The sequence below is a fragment of the Anser cygnoides genome, chromosome 2 (assembly GCF_040182565.1).
Source record: "Anser cygnoides isolate HZ-2024a breed goose chromosome 2, Taihu_goose_T2T_genome, whole genome shotgun sequence".
NCBI lineage: Eukaryota > Metazoa > Chordata > Aves > Anseriformes > Anatidae > Anser > Anser cygnoides.
The window spans coordinates 76,674,566-76,692,888 of NC_089874.1; the positions used below are offsets into that span (position 1 = coordinate 76,674,566).

The 18,323-nt window shown below is 37.9% G+C and overlaps 1 protein-coding gene across 20 annotated transcripts in view; it reads left to right on the forward strand.

Annotated features, from left to right (window-relative positions):
• LOC106034895 (uncharacterized) overlaps positions 1-18,323 on the forward strand; it is a 570,359-nt gene that overhangs the window by 168,710 nt on the left and 383,326 nt on the right. The window lies entirely within an intron of this gene.

Sequence of the window (18,323 nt, forward strand, 5' to 3'; positions counted from 1 at the left end):
ATAAATGTAGCCTTTTTACTAAAATATAAACAGTGATCATCCTAATTTCTTCAGTAACTTTGTCATACATGTATTAAAAACTTGAAACTATCTAAATTTAGGCTACTGATCAGAAAATGCCCTGCAGGGTATCAGAATTACAATAATAGAGACAAATTACATTTAAATCCCTTTAAAATTATGAAAAATTGTTTATTTTTGCCGTTTTTATTGTAGAAGTATTCTTGACCAGAAAAAAATGTAAGATTCAAAACAGCCTATGTGGCATCAGATTTATCTTGGAGTTTTGGCAATCAAAAGGCTTGTACTGAATAGCTGCACAAGGTAGATGCTCAATACCTATATTTCAGAGACAGGTCCAGTGTTTTCACAGTTGGATGCTATATTCATGTATTTTTCAACCAAATTAATTTTAAGAGCATTCAGGTAAATACATTTGAATTAACACAATGTTGAAGTGAACTCAAATGTTTGGTTTATGTTGGATGTTGAAAATCATAGTTTCTTTTTAACTGTTTTCAATTTCTTATCTTTATTGTTCTTTTGATGGGTGACTTTAGAATATCATTCATGGTTTCCTCCAAGATCAGAAAAGATTATGGAAAAACTTGCACAGGTAAAAGAGATTCATCTCTTGTATATGTATGTCTGCAGTTTATAATATTTAAAAAAATTTAAGAGACATCCTACTTTGTCCATACTGATGCCTAGGTATAAAGCAAACAAAGTAAATTGCGTTTCCAAGCTAGCAATGAAAGGAGATTGGAGGGGTGACTCATTTGTAGTGCAGATATCACTGCACAGATACCAGTTGAGAGCTCTGGGGTGGCTGTGTAAAAAACAATACCATTAGGAATGCATGGCAAGATCTGTGCATCAGTTAAAGGGCAATGATACCATGATCCACTTGGTCTCAACAAGGTAGCCAAAGAAAAAATGTAAGTTCATAAAATAGTTTATTATTAATAAATTATTTATTGCCATAGACATTATGTGTTAATATATATAATTGTATGTTACAGAATATAGTAACATATGTATTCCTGTACACTATTGGATAATTAACTCACAAGACTGCCCTTTAGCTAATTTCTACTTAGAGTTTATTTCTGATAACAAACTTTGTTATAGTGCTCACGCTTCTGCTAACTTCCAAAAAGAATTCCATGGTAAACGGTTCACTTGATACCTCCATTTACATTAATGCATACTGGAATTTAAGATGTGGTAAAACCATCTGATACAAGCCATGTGGTGTTTGTAATAGATGATGGCATCTGTTGCTTATATAAACTTGCAAAGAGGGAAAGGCAGTTAATCAACATTCAGGGTTTACTCTGCGTATTTGTTGTTTGTTTGGTAACAAGTACATCTGCCTAAAAACCAAGCTAACAAAAAACAATCAGGGGAACCTCCAGAGCAAATAATACTCGATTTCATTATAGAGCACTGCTGCTTTCTGTTTGGCTGAACCTATCCCCTCTTCACATTCTTTTCTAAATATTGCAGGTGTTGATGTAACTGTTCCAGGCATAGTCCAAGAACATTCCTAGAATTTCTTTACTGTATGATGACTTTTAGATAATTAAAGCAGTTTTGATGGATGCTTCCAGGTGGGGGAACATGTTGTACTTGAAAACTGTGATTGTAGTGGTTCTACAGTATGATCCTGTATTATTATCCTTTGTCATGTTTAGATACTGCAGTGGAGCATGATGTTGAATTTCTTTCCTAAGAACTAATACATTTACTCTCTATTGAAGTGCCAGACTCCTTTTAAGTAAATTTTCTTTTTCTTTTAAAGGAATGAATTCCAGCTTATAAACAGAAATGAATGTTCTTTCTCACTAAATTCTGGAGAGGTGTACCCCCAAACTTCATTTTGTGGCATCAATCTGAAAAAATACCTTCTGAAATCAAAGGGGAAGCATGGAACTTGCTTTCGAATATCTGAAAAGATTCTTCAGAAGTCTAAATTCACTTTAGTTAAGATTTTGATCTTCTAATATTTTATCTAAGTTCCATTAATAGTGCAAGCAAGGTGGAATTACTGGTTTATTTCCTGCAGTTTCCGGAACAAAAAGCATTCATTTCCTTTCAGCTTGAGTACAGGGGGCTTTGCCAAGGCTCCTACATCATTGTATATACCTGGCCTTTTCTGATGGCTTAGAATTTCTGATTTGCATTTGCTAGTTGAACAACAGGGTTGGCATCTTAGAGTGACTGTAAATTCCTTTAAATGAATGCTTAGTCTTTACTATAGATAAGAAAGTTGTTTTGTTTGGCCACAGTCTTTACACCCTCCCTCCGATCGTGTAGGTTGCAGTGTGTTTCATTGCTGTTTCCTGTATCTATTCCATACCTCAGGTCTGATGCATTCCGTAGACTCTGTGCTACCAACTACTGTTCTTCTACTCTTTCTTACATATCTATTTAAAGATGTGTAAAGTATCAGTCACTAGTTTTCATTAGCATGATTCATTGGAGATAAATTGAAATTTGCTTTGCCTTCTTGATGATGAATAAACAGTTTAGCAACAGTTGATCCCGATTTCGGGGGGGAGGGGAGGGGAAAAACCCTCTCCTCCCAAAATTAATAGAACAGTATCAATTAAGCATGGTAGATTTAAAACAAAACAAAACTATCCCCCCTACGCCCCTCCCAAAAAGCTAGTTATTTCAGTCACACTTAGTATGTTGAAAATTGTACTGTTCAAACGGCAAAAAGATTTAACTGATACCTTTATAAGACATTATGTGGGATGCTACTGTAGCAAGAAGGATGATAATTATGAGATAGGGACACATGATGCCTGTTTCGAGAGTTCACTATACTGTGTCTGTTTTAATTCTGTTTAATAGTGGTTGCAGAAAGCAGAATTAAAAGAGCCTGAGGAATAGCTGAGAGAAGCAGTACGTTTTGTTATCAGTGTACACAGGGGACAGAGAATACAAAAGGCAGAAAAAACTTCTGGAAACCTCAGGCTTGTTTCTTTCTCTTCCACCAGACACCTAGAACATAACAAGCTTATGTGCTAAGACTGTTGCCTCAACCAGGAGAATTTGTGTCTGTAGTTGAACAGTGACAGCCTTTACCTGCAAATTGTGTTACAATGACCCTTTTGGGTACCAAATGAAAGCACGTGCAGAGCTGGCTGGGGTCACCTGTTACTCATTGTTCATAAAGCACAGCTGTGATTTACTTTGAGTCAGATCAGGCGCTAACAATTCTTTTATTTTGCCTGAAACTTATAAAATTTGGTGATTGTTTCAAGCTGCAAGCTTGGATCTAGTGGGGCTTGAGTCTTTTTTGGCCTTTATTGCTGCGTCTCTTAGAATTTGTCTGAAGGCTCTGTAGTGTCTCCTAAGGCCTGGTTAGCAGTTTCATCATCCACTAATATCAAGGGGTAAATATTCTGACCTGAGCATAAATGTAGGGATACTTTCTTAGGAGGGGTGTTACTTTTGTTAGTGGGTAGATTTTTCTCTTCTAATCTGCATTTCCTGCTTGTTCAGAAGGGAAGGGGAAAATGACAGCCAGGCCTGAATCACCTAGGCACTGATGCAGCAAATCAAAACAGGTCTGCTCCTAGCTGAGGACTTCTGGATACTAGAAATGTCTTACAGCTATTAGGAGGATAAGCCTCAAATGCAGCTTAACATCTCATTTCGAGACCATGCCCTCGCAATATATACTTGCAGTACAACTCCCATTGTTAGCAGATCTTCCTCAGGCATGGTATTTTCACAGCACAAATCAATGAACACTTCCCCCTCCTGGCCCCCAAGTAACTTTAAGAATTTATGAGTATAATTGAATCACAACCTTATTTTTTTGAAGTCTGGAAATGAGTATTTGAAAATTGTTTCCTTATCAATGCATTGCGTGCATCGTTCACCATGTGTTAAATAGTGCTGTCTGTTTTGGAATCATGTGGTGTTTCACATAATTATTGCTGTGAAGTAATGAGTGCCAATGACATCACCTTGAGAAACAGAAAACTGAATAATCTACCATACTTAATTATGAAGCTCAGTAAAGAAAGGACTGTACCAAAGCAGTGAATTTGACGTTTTATTTCTGATAGTTAATTAAAAATTGACAAAGAAGTTCCATGAGAAATTGACAAGAATGAAGAATGCCAGAGCTTCAAGGGCCTACTAATGAAGAAAAAAAAAAAAAAAGTGAAGATAACTGTTTTTTGCAGCTACTGTGACCCATGCTTAAAATTTGCTTCTAACTCTGCACTGAGTGAGGCTGGGGATCTTTAGCTGGGGTGGAAAGGAAAAATAATTAGACTGTCTCAGTGCACCTCCACGTAGGGCTGAATTACACGTGTGTTCTTATTTCTTGTTGAACACAGAGAATCTTCAATTAAAAAAAAAAATCTACTATCTTGTATTTACTCTGAGTTAAGAGCACAAGCAGTTTCTGGAAATATGAGATATTCTAGGTTAATACACTGTCTACATCTATTTCTGTACACATTCTTAATGTAGTTGGAGATGTGCCTAAGCCAGATGTGCTTTGGTACAGTTAAGTAAGATGCTGGATAAATAGGCAGAACTCAGGTGTGCTTTTAATGTCCCAATTTCCAAAGAACCTGACCAATTTTGTTAACACCTCAGCAAGTCTTTAGCTATCTATAGCAAGTCCATCTGCTCTACTGCTGAGTTCTCTCGAGCTCCTGACAGGATATGTTTTTTTCTGAAGGGGTGATGATATTAAGTGGACTGTGCCACATGCCTGATGGGGTGATTGATTCAGACTATGGTGGCTCCAGGCAGGGAAGTTCATTTCCTTTCGTGAAATGAGAACTTACGCTGGCCATTATGCAAATAAAAACATAAAAGCTTAAGCTCCCTGCAGCTCTCAGTTCACAGTAGTAGTTTATTAGGGAGTACATCTGTCTGGCTTCCTTCATCATCCACAATGAACTACCTAGTTGTCTTCTCCTGGGTTTATGTTTGCAGTCTCTGGGAACACAGCTGCCTGCTGGCACTTGCTGTTGCTAGAGCAGCAGGGGCTTCTGATAGGGGATTTTGACAAGCCTATTTGCTAGAAGTGTTGGGGCTGCCTGCTGCCTGAGACGGTCACAATATCCCGAGGCTTTTTTCTTTTTTTTTTTTTTTTTTCCTCTCCTCCTCCATTTTAAAGAAGAGCGTCCTTCTCCTAAATAACTAATTGGAACTGTAATTTAAAGTTCAGTTCTGTATACCTCTGTATACTTACAACTTTAAGATAAAATTTCCTAAGAGATTTAACAGAAAATTGGCAATTTAAAGTCCAAAAGCCTTTATGCAATGTCTGACAGGCTACCTTATAACTGCTAAGATTTGTGGAGTGGGAACTGCTTGTAGGGAAGGGAGAGACTCTGGCTTTTTTTTTTTTTTAATCTTTCATCTCACCATCTGCAGATAGCAATATGCAAGAAAAATGCCTTGTCAGATAAGCCTAAAACTTATTTAACAGATTAGAATCTTTCCAAAATAGCATATGTTAAATGCCAAATATGTCTGAATGGTTATGAGCAAAAAGTAATACCAGGCTAATGTGATAAGATAAAATAAACAGAACCATTTTTCAAGTTGTACACAGAAGTATGGACTAAAGCACTGTAAGTAGGTAGTTTAGGATATTACTTTGGGATTTGTAGCATCAATGAAAAGTTGTATTTGTTCTTTCTTTTGGTCTCCTGAGTTAACTGTCTGCATTACTGTATTATTGTATCGATAGGCCAGCTGAAGTAGCTGCTGCAGGATGGAAGGAAAATGGGTGGATGGGTTTTACCTGAGGCTCCGCAGAGGTGGTCTTTTTTGCAGTCAATTATTGCTAAAGGTAAATCCATACAGCTAAAATAGCTGTGGTAGGGAAGAACACCCCAGCTTCTTCTGGGCACTTTCCCTGCTGGCGTCTCCAAAATGGAAGGTGGTAGATGCTGCTATTTATTAAGATATTTGGTGCTCTTTGGAAGTTCCTCTTGATCAGCCACCCCCTGCTGCTGGATTCCCTATAGCTTCTTGTTAGTTTCTATGTTGGAGTAAGTAGTGCGGGGTGTTGTTCTGCACAGCAAATAGCAGGAGTTTTAATTGAGTGGTGCGGGAACTTCTGCAGTGCCAAGGCAGTGAGAGACTTGTAATGTTAGGTCTCAGAAATGGCTGTATGACGGTAGTAGAAACTAAAGCATTGTGGAAAGGTTTGTGAGAGACATACATAGCAATTTTCTTTATATATTTATAAATAAATATATAAAAAATATATACACATTTTTTATATGTATATTTATTTTTGTCATGAACAAACAAGAAAAAAGCTAGATGATCTCAGAGGAAAGATGTAACCCTTCTTGTATGACCAGGAGACCACAACGAGCCCAACTTGTTGAGTCTGCAGACACTGCACAAGGAGCCATGTCCTGTGATTGAATAAATGACCAGGCTTGTCAGCAGTTGGCCTGTGTCCCACCACATCTAATGGGAGGCCGTTTCAGATCCTCACACCATCAACGATTGGGAGCTTTTTTCAAGTAACCAACTTGATTTATTCAGAGCTTCTTCTGCCAGCTTCTTTGTTTAGCTGAGTTATCTCTTTCTCCCTGGTATTTGCATCCTGATTTATTTGCAGGGAATGGTTCTATTCCCTTCTTGGCCTTTGGTGTGGTTAATCAAGCCAAGTTCCTTTAATTTTTTATTGGTCTACTTGCTCTCATCTGCACCTCTGTCAGTATAAATTCTAGAAAGATTAACCTGTGACAGAAGTATATGCAGCATTCCAAATGGGATTTTCCATCTAGCAGTCATATGCCTCTGGTGGACATAGGTCTGCTAGGAAAGCTTTGCTAGATATATCCAAGGATTTTTTGCCTTTTGCATAACTGTATCACAGTTTCCAGAACTGGCCAATGATAGAAACAAAGCAGGCAATTGCCTTGGGTATGAGGCTGCTGGGAGCTATTAAATAGGAATGGTCTTCTACTAACATTACCCCTTTTTTGCCTCTGTTGTGAACAGACCTTGAGCTGAATTATTTTGTGGTCAACTAATATGTATAGAACTTTATTTGTTTTGAGGTGTTTAGGTAGAAAGATCTCTGTTCCTGTAGATGTTGTGAAATTCTGACTTGTGTGTTACTCCAAGCCACAAAATTATACCCTTCTTTTTGCTTGGTACTTTGGTCTTTCCTATTAGGGTGCCTTTTAACCTTGGATAATAAGAGAATACTTCTTTCCTTATGTTTGGTGTGACAGTTATTTTAGATACCATGACTTTTTGTAGTCACCTACATAAATAGATACATTGCATGGGATATTTGAGTGTAACTAGACCAAACCTTCTAAGTCTGGGTGTTATGCAACAAATCTACAAAGAAATTGTCAGATGTCTTTACCTTGTGTTTTCCAATTTTAGCTACTTTGCTGTAAAGCACTGCTTTTCCTTAACCTATGGATGGCAACGATTCCTACACTGTACTGTGAAATTCCTTGACTTTATCATTTTTAAGAAAACTTATATTAGGAGGAAATGACATTGGTGTAAAATAACACCACATTTAATTAAAGTCATGATGTGAGATACACTTGTGTTAAGTAACTGACAACTGCAACCTAACAACATGACAGGTTAATTAATAGGCTGTGATATTAATAGAAAGATAAGTTTTATAGAGAGGTTGCTTTTGTGGTATACCAAAAAGGAAGAGATTGGAGATCAGGCACACACACACACACACAAAATTAATTAAAAATATATATATATTAAAATTAGTAATTAGTGTCAGGTCTTCACTGTTAAAGAACTACACAATTATCTTTTTTAGGTGTGAGAGTCTTTTTTTTTTAATTTAGAAGTTGATACAAGATGTAATTGTAGTGAAAAATGCATTCTGCAGTGAAGGATATCAAGCACCTATGAAATGGAAATCAAATGTCTAAAAACACATTTATATTACATGGAAACACGAGAACTCAAAGTAAGTAAACACAATACTGGTACTTATTTTTTAAAGCATAACTATACCAATAATAATCTACTGTTTTCTTCAGGGGAAGCAACAGTCAGGTCAGCTAGTTGCTTTTTCTCTCCTGTAATAATTGGCACTCACTGTTCAAGATTTTTGAAGTCTTGATGGGTAGTAAGGCTGCATTTAAGCTGAGTTGGTGTATTGATCTCACCTGGTACTGATTTTGCTGCCTTTCACGCTGCCAGCCCCTCTGCTTGCTGTTCTGTGCTACTCATTACTCTGCCTCTCATCCCTCTGTCCATGCTTCACACAACTTTTCCCCCCACTCCCTGCACCTACTAGCTGTGCCTTTATCTCTCCTGCTGGCTGTGCTTCCTGCTGCTTTTCTCCCTATTTTTTCACCTCATCTCTTTCTTCTCTGTGCTATCTGTTCTACTCAACTTCAGCATTTTTCTAGTGTGGTGAATTGACCCCAGCCAGCAATTATGCACCCACCAGCCAGTTGCTCCCCCACAGTGGGACAGGGGAGGGAATCAGAAGTGCAGAAGTGAGAAAAACACAAGAGTTAAAGATGAAGACAGTTTAATGTGAGAAGGGGTGGGGTGTGGGGAGAAAAAAAGAAAACCTAACTGCTGAAAGAGCAATCACACACATCAGCAGCAGACCAGTACCTAGCTAGTCTCTGAGCAGTGGCTACTCTGGAAAATCTGCCCACCTGGTTTTCCTGCCAAAGATGATGTTTTATGGAATGAAGTTGGCCTTTGCTCAGCTGGGGTCAGCTGTGCTGGCTGTGTTTCCTCCCAGCCTTTTGTCCACCCCAGCCTCCATCCCAGCCAGACCCAGTACAGCCAGTAACTTTTGTTATGTTTTAGAGGAGAAAATGTAGCACTGAAAAATATCCATGCGGTCTCATCGTGCATAACTACTACTCTATCTCCTACTTTTCAATAAACTCTTATGCTAAAGACAGAGCAAAATTTTTTCCAAAATGTCTTGTTCTTTTCTCTACCCTTTTTACTGCAACGCTGGAAACTATCGACAAAGATCAGTGTGACCATTTATCCCAGACAGGTACTTGAACTGTATATTACCATCAACACAAAACTCTTCCACTCTCTAATAGAAATGCCTTTCAAACACATTGCAATACATTCAAAGCCACTGTGCTTTAGACTTGCTTATTGGTTCTTTCCATTTGCTTCTCCTTTGCTTACCCGATTGTCATAAATAGGCTCCTCCATTTCTCAGCATCCTTCACCCCAGAGTTCTTGGAGATGAGAAGTGGTAGAATCCCCTTGCATTTCAGTCCTCAGGCACCAGCCTTTCCAAAGGAAGGGAAACAATCCTTGTTTTAGTTTTAGGATTAGCCAGACTCTTTTGAATAGGTATCAGGCTGAGAAAAACTTAAGAATGAAAGATGAAATCTATGAACCCTCTCAAAGGAAAAGAAATCTCAAAGGGATGATCTGCCACAGGAACTCATTCTTCACCCAAAGGCAGTTGGATGAGAGGAGCATTACCAATGGTGTCATCTAATGGGAGTGCTCTGGAAGATGAATTTTCCTGTGGATGAGCTTTCTGGCAGGCTTTATGGTAGTTAAGGGTGGCACAAAACTTGAAACATGTTACTGCTTTTCCAGAAAAACGGTGGGCTGTTGTGGGACAATGTAACTATATGAGGAGCAGAAAGTTTTTTTGAGGTAACTCCTAGTAAAAGTGGTTTAAGTACAGTTCTGCTTTCATTTCTCCACCCGTATCCTTTATAAACACTTAGAAGTGTTACTTGATGGAAATCTTGTAATTGAATATGTGTTACATTCCATATTAATCAAGTTATAGATGATTGAGGTAACTGAGTAAAAGCAAGGTATTCCCCCACTTCAGAGATGTGTCGAGTTTCTGCAGGTACTGCCTGAAAGATTGTAAGCCACAATCCTGCTGCCCGCCCTGTTTTGTGCTGCAGGGTCCAGCTGGAGGGCTGGCGGCTCAGGGCCAGAGGCAGCAGGAGTGGTCCTGGGAGCTGCTGCTGGCAGTTCAGGGCTTTCTGGTGTACAGCAAGACTCTGGGAGACATTTTGAAACCCCATTGGTTGTAGACAGCTTGAAGAAGTACCCAGACAGCATTGCTGGATGTAAGAAGCAGGTTTATCTCTGTGTGACTAGGGTGTTTAAGATACGTGTTTCAAGAACTGAGGCATGCAGATTTTACAGGGGGAAGCACTGAGATGTACTGTGGAATACATATTCCAGGTGAAGATCCACCAGAGATGTCTCCTCTGGTATGATATAAATATTCAGGATTATATTTTGTCTTTTTAGACAATATGCATGCTTTGAAATAAATTTACTGAATAATTGATTCTTAAGCTAATGACTGCTACAACTTGTTAGCTCGCTGGTAAGGCATTACTGTTCAAAAAGGAAAAGTTCATTTTTTTTTTTTTCCTCTTCCAAATGATGTGCTGTGCAGATTAGATAAATGAAAAGCTCAATTTAGAACTGAGTTTAGATCACCTGTATGTGTGTCATGAGCAAAGCTTATCTGAATACATAAAAACTTACAGATAGATAAAAGGGGTAAATCCAGTGTATGAAAGCTCTCACGGAAACAGTAGATAGAGGTTAGCTGGTAAAGGCAAACACTTTGGGATGAGATTGTTTGATCCTTTGCAGAAAGGTTAAATTTAAAAGTCCTTTTCGGTATTAGGAGCTATAATTCCCGTGGTTAATATTATAGGACTTTGTTACATGCCTACAGTGTTTTGGACTCGGAGAGTTGTCCGTTATATGTTAATTAAGTTGCCTCCCCCCCCATTTTATGCATATCTGCCACTTGCTTATTCTTATTATTACAAACAACTTCTTTAAAGTACATGCAAACCTCCATTGCAAAAATATCCCTTATACTATTAATGCAACCAATTGAAATAATGTCATGTCTAAACTATTGTATTGAATTCTTTATTAATATTGTACCTTCCCTCTCTCCTACTTCCTACCTAGTTATGGGATTTTGCAGCTCAGAGATCTGGACTACCTATATAATAGTTCTTCTATGTAATTAAGAATATGTAACATTGCTAAAAATATACTGAAAGTATATTCACTTCTAGGAAGTCATTGTACAACTTAGTATGCTTCTCTGCAACTATAGACTTGGCATAATGTTCCACCTACATGTGGTGCTAATAAATATATATTCAGACAGGAACAAATGCTCTGTGATTTATGAGTCATTGGTAGGAGAAAAATCTGTTTTACAGTAATCTATGTTTTGTCTTGCATTGTTAGAAGTAGATGGTTTACATATTAATTATTTTCATTTGTAAAATTAAAACCTGACCTTTTAGCTGCATGTCAAGATCTAATATTCATACCTTAAAACATAATAAATAAACCACTCCCTCATGGGCTTAATCCGGTCAGTGACTGAGGAATAGTTACTCTAATTCTCTAGTTTTCTGCAGGGTAATTAAATGCAAATGCTGTTGTCCTGTGTCCTGATTTATCAGCCTGTTTGTGCTGAGTCCAGTGAAATAAGCAGCATGTTTCAGAAGGTCTGTGTTACAGGGTTTCTTTGATTTTAACAAGGTATGTGGATAAGTCCATTGTCAAAAAAATCCACCTAGAAGTCATTCATTTATGGTGGATGAACTTGATATGTGAACTCTGTGCAAAGTCAATGGCAAATTTTGAAGTTTAGGTCTCTTTCGTGTTTAAAACTCTTCCTAGTTTTGTGTATATTTGTATGAATAAAGTTTGGTAAACATGAAACACTGTAATTTAAGAGGCTGCATACAAGGCAGATTTGCTTGAAGCCCAAATTTGGGAATGATATATTCTGGGAATTTAGGAAAAATCAAGGCCCATTACTACTAAAAATACCGATTATCTTTTTTTGAAAATGCAGCCCATCTTCTGTAATGAGAACTGATGAAGATTTATTTTTATTATTTTTTTGATATCTTAACTCAATCAGTTATGCTTTTTCCATGCAAGTGAACAGGAATCAACTTGTCATCAAGTGCTTTTGCAATGCACCAAAAAAAAAAAAAACAAAAAAAAAACACAGTAGTTTCAATCATTTCATTTCTTGGTCAGTGCATTAGACATAATACTTTTCATAGTTTTTGTCTTTTGCTCCTGTCACTGGTGCCCTGGGCTGCATTCAGAATGGTGTTTTAGCATTTGAAGGCCATAGTTCTCTTCTCTTTGCCCATCTTCCTTATTCTCAGTGCTCACAAAATCATTGATATGGGAATGGTCCCTTGCTGACGACATACAAAATATGTTAGGCATAGGAACTGAGATGGCTAAGAGGCATGACTGGTCAGTTGGGGTGCTTTGTCTCTATAGGGGTAGCCTTTGACCCCACCACAATCTCAAACACCAGTGGCTCTGCTAAATATTAGAACTTGCTTAAAACAAACATCAAAATGACAGGCTTGATGGCTTTTCAGGTGGTTATTGTAAAAGTGTTTGCCATGGTAAGGCTCTTAGGGTGGTAGGTGAAATCATTATATCAGAAAGGACATATGTCGAAGCATTTAGCTTCAGCCTTGCCTGAAGAAAATAGGAATGCTCTCCTTATCCTATTTTGTCCTTTGCTGCCCGGGCCTGTTACCATCTCGCTTGCCTCACTGACACAAAAAAAGAGACCTCTTTTTGAACCAAGGAATTGTTTCTGTACTATCCTGGCATGATAACCATGATGCTGTGGTTTTTTTTTCTTTTTTTCTTTTTCTTTTTTTTTTTCAGAAGAGTAAATTTACAGTAATATCTATGAAAAATACCAGCTTTTCAACTACAGCTTCCTGTAGCAGGAGAAAAAGCATCATAAATTTTGAGGGCTTTTAATTTTTGTTTGAACTTTTCAGGCTGTGTTGCCTTTTCTGTTGGTCTGACTGTATTTGTTTCTTCAGAATATCTTCTATTGTAGGTATTTGTGGTATTCCCTTTCAAAATAATGTTCTCTGAGAGTCCTGTTTTTGTTTATCAACCTGCTTCTTCCTCCTTGGTTCCATTCATGGTTTTCCTTCCCATCTCATCTCTCATATCCTACCTTAAATTGCTCTGTACAATGAAAAACAAAAATAAATTTTTGTCCCTAATACAGTCACACTTTGGATTAATGTTTTCTAAATCCCTCCCTTTTGTCTGTTTTAAGCATATTCTAACTCATCTTTGCCTAACTTAGATTTTAAAATCTTCCAGGAAGAGACTTTGTCCTTTTATAGTCTTTCAAGGATCATGCAAAGTTAATGGGTTGTATAAATGTTTTATAATAGGCAGAGAGATGTATTTTTTTAATAATAGAAAATTATACATCTGTGTGAACATTCTGTGGTATTGCTGCTTTAAATGTTGACATTCAGGATCAAACTTTCTGAAATAATAGACATTTTTTCCTGCCTATCTGTAGGACCAATATGGTGCCTAAATATATGTTGGGCATCGATTATACCGTGTAACGTGTTCAGACAGACCGCTAAATCTGTTTGGTTGCTACCTACATAAATCTTGCTGAAACCCCTGTAGACAGAAGGGCTTATATGTGCATTGCAGGAGCCTGCAAATCGGGCACATAAATACCTGTCTGCCCAGGAGTTTTTTTGCAAAATTACAGTTACAGAAATGGAAGTCTGGATTAACCTGGCATGCTGCAGTAGGGCTGTAAACAAAGAAGTCACACAGCTGCTCTCTGAATTAGCCAGAATTTTTGCTTGTATCAGACTGCACCTTCTGTAATCACGATGGCAGACTAAACAGATTTGTTGACAAGTTTAATATATTTCATCTGTTAAACAGTTTGATATTTATTGACAGGTGTAATATTCTCCAACTAACAAAGCACTTCTCAGCCCACTAACTAGCTAATTTGGGAAATCAGGGAAGCATCTCCTGTCCCTTCACCTTCTCTGCAGTCAAGCGTCCAGAAAACCAGGTGGGACTTCTGCTTCCCACTTTCCTTCCAGTCTAGGTAGTGAGATCTCGGGGAGCAGCCCAGTAACTGAGTTGTCACTTTCAAAACTCAGGGTTCCATCTTGTAAATCAAATCCCTGGTTCTGGAACCATTGGCTTCCAACTAGCTCATGGGGTAGTTTGGTTTGTTATCGTGTGAGCAAGCTGATAAAAACTAAATTTCTGTTTAGATTTTGTTGTTGTTAGAAAAATTCACTCTACTTTTTGCATCTGCTTTCATGAAAAGGCAGGTATAAGTAGCTGGAAGCACATACAGGAACCAATAACAAATTTAGGATGCAGCAAAGATGGTAAACTAAGTGAAAAGGACGTGCTGTGAGGACGTGTAAAGATTATTTAAGGAAGACATTTTAGCAGTCTCACAGAAAGTAGTACTTAACATTTGCAGGTGCACTGGCAGTCAGATCTTACACTGATTGTCTGCTGCAAGCACCACTGTCATTACCAGTAATAACTCACTGTTTCTAGTACATAGCTCAGGCTCTTCAGTTTTGTCAGTGATTTTGAGCTATGTTTCATATGAAACATTTTTTTTGTGTGTTTTTGGCTTACATCTATCAGAGTCTGTTGGCACTTTTTTTTTTTTGTCTATACTATCACTTAGGTGTAGTCCTGTTTATGTGGACATGGCTAATTTTCATTTGAGGAGATTCTGTCTATTGGATAGCTCTTCATCTGCCTCTATTTCTGTTGAAAGAGCCCTTCCTTGTTAAGCAGCACAGTGTTGAAAGAACAGCCTTATGCTTATATCTATTTTAAATGTGTATTTTGTAAGCTTTTATATACTGGTTTATTTATATAATGCAAGTAGTATGTATGTGTTTTTGTAAACACACAAAAAACATACATAAAATATATTTTTATGTGGATTTACTGTTGTCCTAACTGCTGTTTCCATAGACATTGTTAGAGGCTGCTATCAGTGTCAGGCATTTCTTTAAAGAAACTCATTTTATAAATTTGTCAGATAAATACAGAATTTTTCCTGTTCCTCCTTAATGGCTTAAACTCCAACACAGCATTTACAGAAAAGAAACTAAATTCAGAATTATGCTAATAACATATCATCTGTATTTGTTCTCTGCTGCTGTCTTAATCCTGTTGCGATAGGGCTCTGATTACATGTCTAAAAATCACAAGCACTAGCCTCCTTCCTTTTCCCATTTGTTCGTTAGCTACCATTGTTTATATTTCAGATTTCTCTGTTAGTCCTGAGTATTCTTTTCATACTCCTGGTGGAAGAACACATACCACTTCTCCTAGCACAGTCTGTAAATCACTGTGCCATTCGATTTTGCAGTTCCCTGTTTGAGAATGAAATCCCGACCCCAGGGAAATCAGTGGCAAAGTACATCAACTTCACTAAGTGCAGAATTTCTTCCCACCAGTTCTCTATCCTTTGGTCCCGTGGTTTGACACACAGTGCCCTTGTGTCAGGAATTCAGAGTGGAACATCTGTTTTCTGCTGTTCGCTACCTGATTTTATAAAATCTTACATAGAAGTTGGATCAAATTTGATTGTATGACTGACATCAAAGCTAATTACAGTCCCTTCCATAAAATGAAGCCAGTGCAGACGACTAATTTTTATGTTAACCAAGTCTTTTATGTCACTAGGAGTCATCAGCACAAATACTTCTAGAGCCCAGCTAGCAAAGCAAAGTTCACTTGCTAATTGTTTTTGTCTTACTATCATGTCAAGACTCTATTGTAAGTACTTTGTCATCTCTGTTCTTGTTCTTGCTATTTTAGACAGCTACTGAAAAAGATAAAGCTGGTATGTTAACATGGTCAAAACAAACAAAACAACACACACACACACACGCACACAAAATCAATAAAAAGTATTACAGCCTTTTCTGTTTGTGTGCTCTGTAAGCTCCCGAGAGATGTGCCACATTGTTAAGTGGTTTGGGGGAACCGAAGTTTCTTCTTTTTATGGGCATAACTAACATAACATAACATAATACATACTCAAATATGTATTTGAGTAGATGTTCTTATAGTAAGATGCAGGGCATTGAGCTTCTTTAGAAAAGGATCAAAATATTCTTGATTACTATTTGGCATCCTGAGTTTGAGAACATTTTTTTCATAGAGAGGCTACTTGTGAGGCCTAGTTTTTGCAACAAATGCTACTCAGCATAAAGAAGAATTGAGACGAGCGGCAGAGTCTGACTCATAATTACTGTTTATAATGAAGAAAAACAAGCTGGCCAATTTGCAGTTTTGGGGAAAAAATACATATTTTCAATATCCTGTGGTGTTTTGTAGTTGTATTTCCTGTCATGATGTATCAGTTTGGAGATACGTTTCCTCAGGTTTCTTTTGTGATTTTGTCCAGGTTTTTCTTTCCATGTTGTTTCCTCCTAACTTCTTCATGTACTACAAAACATGAAAAAAAGATTTTGCTCTCAGCCTTTCTGTGTTCCATAACAACACCAGAACTTCAGTGTTTATTTATTGCAATCATTTACCAATCTTCATTTTTAGAATTGACAAGGGTAAGTTACATCCCTGACATTAATTATGTATTCCTTGCAGTTAGTAGAATGAGTTCAAGTACTGTTACAGAGAAGGTATACTTTTGTTAATTGTAACTAGTAGTTCTGAGAGTTATTCTGCCTATAAATCCTCATGTTTTCAGCCTGAAGAGTTAGTGAATATATATATATATTTCCTGCATGTATAAGCGTTATATGTCTGTGTCTCTATTGATCTGACTGTTTTGTTTGAATTTTGCTTTCTGTAGTCCAGGACACCTGCACTAACCACCTGTGCTTTGCAGGCATCTAGTAACTTATAATGATTCTCTGTTGAAGATGCAATTACCTGTATGTAGTTGCTGTTTCTCAAACTGTTCCGAGCTATAATTAGCTGAAACTTAAATCACGTTGCAGTGTTTGTGTGTGTGCATGTGCATGCAGGGGGATTCAACACGGAGTGGTGACATAGTGATTAGCAGCTGGATATGATCTTTATTGAACTCAGTAGTTGTTCAAAATAGCTATGGCAGAAGTGTGAGATGAGTTATAATTTAGTCTGTCTGATAATATCTGCTTTATACACAATCATCTGTTATTCTGCTACATCCATTAAAATGTTTATTTTTTTCCAATTTTCTCTAACATAATGTATTGTCTAATTTTCCAGAGAAAACAGATATGATAGAACTCCTTAAAAATATATATTCAAATGAGTGCCTATTGTAATGCCTTCTTTATGATAAAATCCAAATATTGTGACAGAGTTGTGCCACTTCTGGATGGAAAAAAAGAATTAAGTATCTATTGGCTTGCAGTGAAAGAGTTGTGTTTCTGTTTACAAAATGATTAGATGAATTCTATCAATCACTGAGATTGGAAGGAACATCTAGAGATCATCTAGTCCAACCCAGTTACTTAAGACTGTCTCCTGTCAGGGTTTGAATATCTTCAGGGATATTCACACCTGCCTTCCTGTGCTTGACCACCTCACAGTGGTAGCAAAAGTAAGATGAAGAAAAGAAAAAGGGGTCTTGGCGTTTTTTGTTGTTGTGGTTGGTTGTTTTATTTATTTATTTATTTATATTGTGGAATCAAAACACACCTAAGCGGAATTTCCTGTTTTTCAATTTGTACCCATTTACCTCTTCTCCTGGCGGGCACCATGGAGAACAGTCTGGCTCCATCAACTTTATTCCTTCCATTAGGTACTTACACAATTTGCTAAATTTCTCTTGAGACACAGTCCCATTTACCTCTGCCTCTTCTCATATGATCATAAATCTTCATTGGCCCTTTGCTGCACTCACTCCAACATGTCCCTGTCTTTTTTGTACTGGGGAGACGAGATCTGGACCCAGCACCGCAGACAAGTCTCCCCAGCACTGAGCAGAGGGGGTTAAAGATCACCTCCTCCAACCTGCTGACAGCACTCCTGCTGATGCAGCGAAGGATGCTGTCTTTGCTGAGGGGGATGTTGCTGGCTCAGGTTCAGCTGCCTGTCCGCCAGGACCTTCAGGACCTGTTCTGCAAAGCAGCCTTCCAGCCAGTCAGTCCTAGCCTGTAGTGGTGTGTGGGGTTGTTCTTCCTTGTGCAGGTTATTCCCTCTCCAGGACTTTGCACTTCTCTTTGTTGAACTTCACAAGGTTCCTGTCAGCCCATTTACCCTGCTTGTTGATGTCCCTTTGAATGGTAGCACAACTGTCTGGTGCATCAGCTACTCCCCCCTTTTTTGGATCATCCGTAATGATGATCAGTTATTTCAAACAGGTTAAACTGCAGGGGACATAGTATTGATGCCTAGCGTACACTACTAGTGACTGGCTTCCAGCTGGACTGTGTGCCATTGATCACAACCATTTGAGCCCAGCAGGTCAGCCAGTTTTCAGTCCTTCTCAC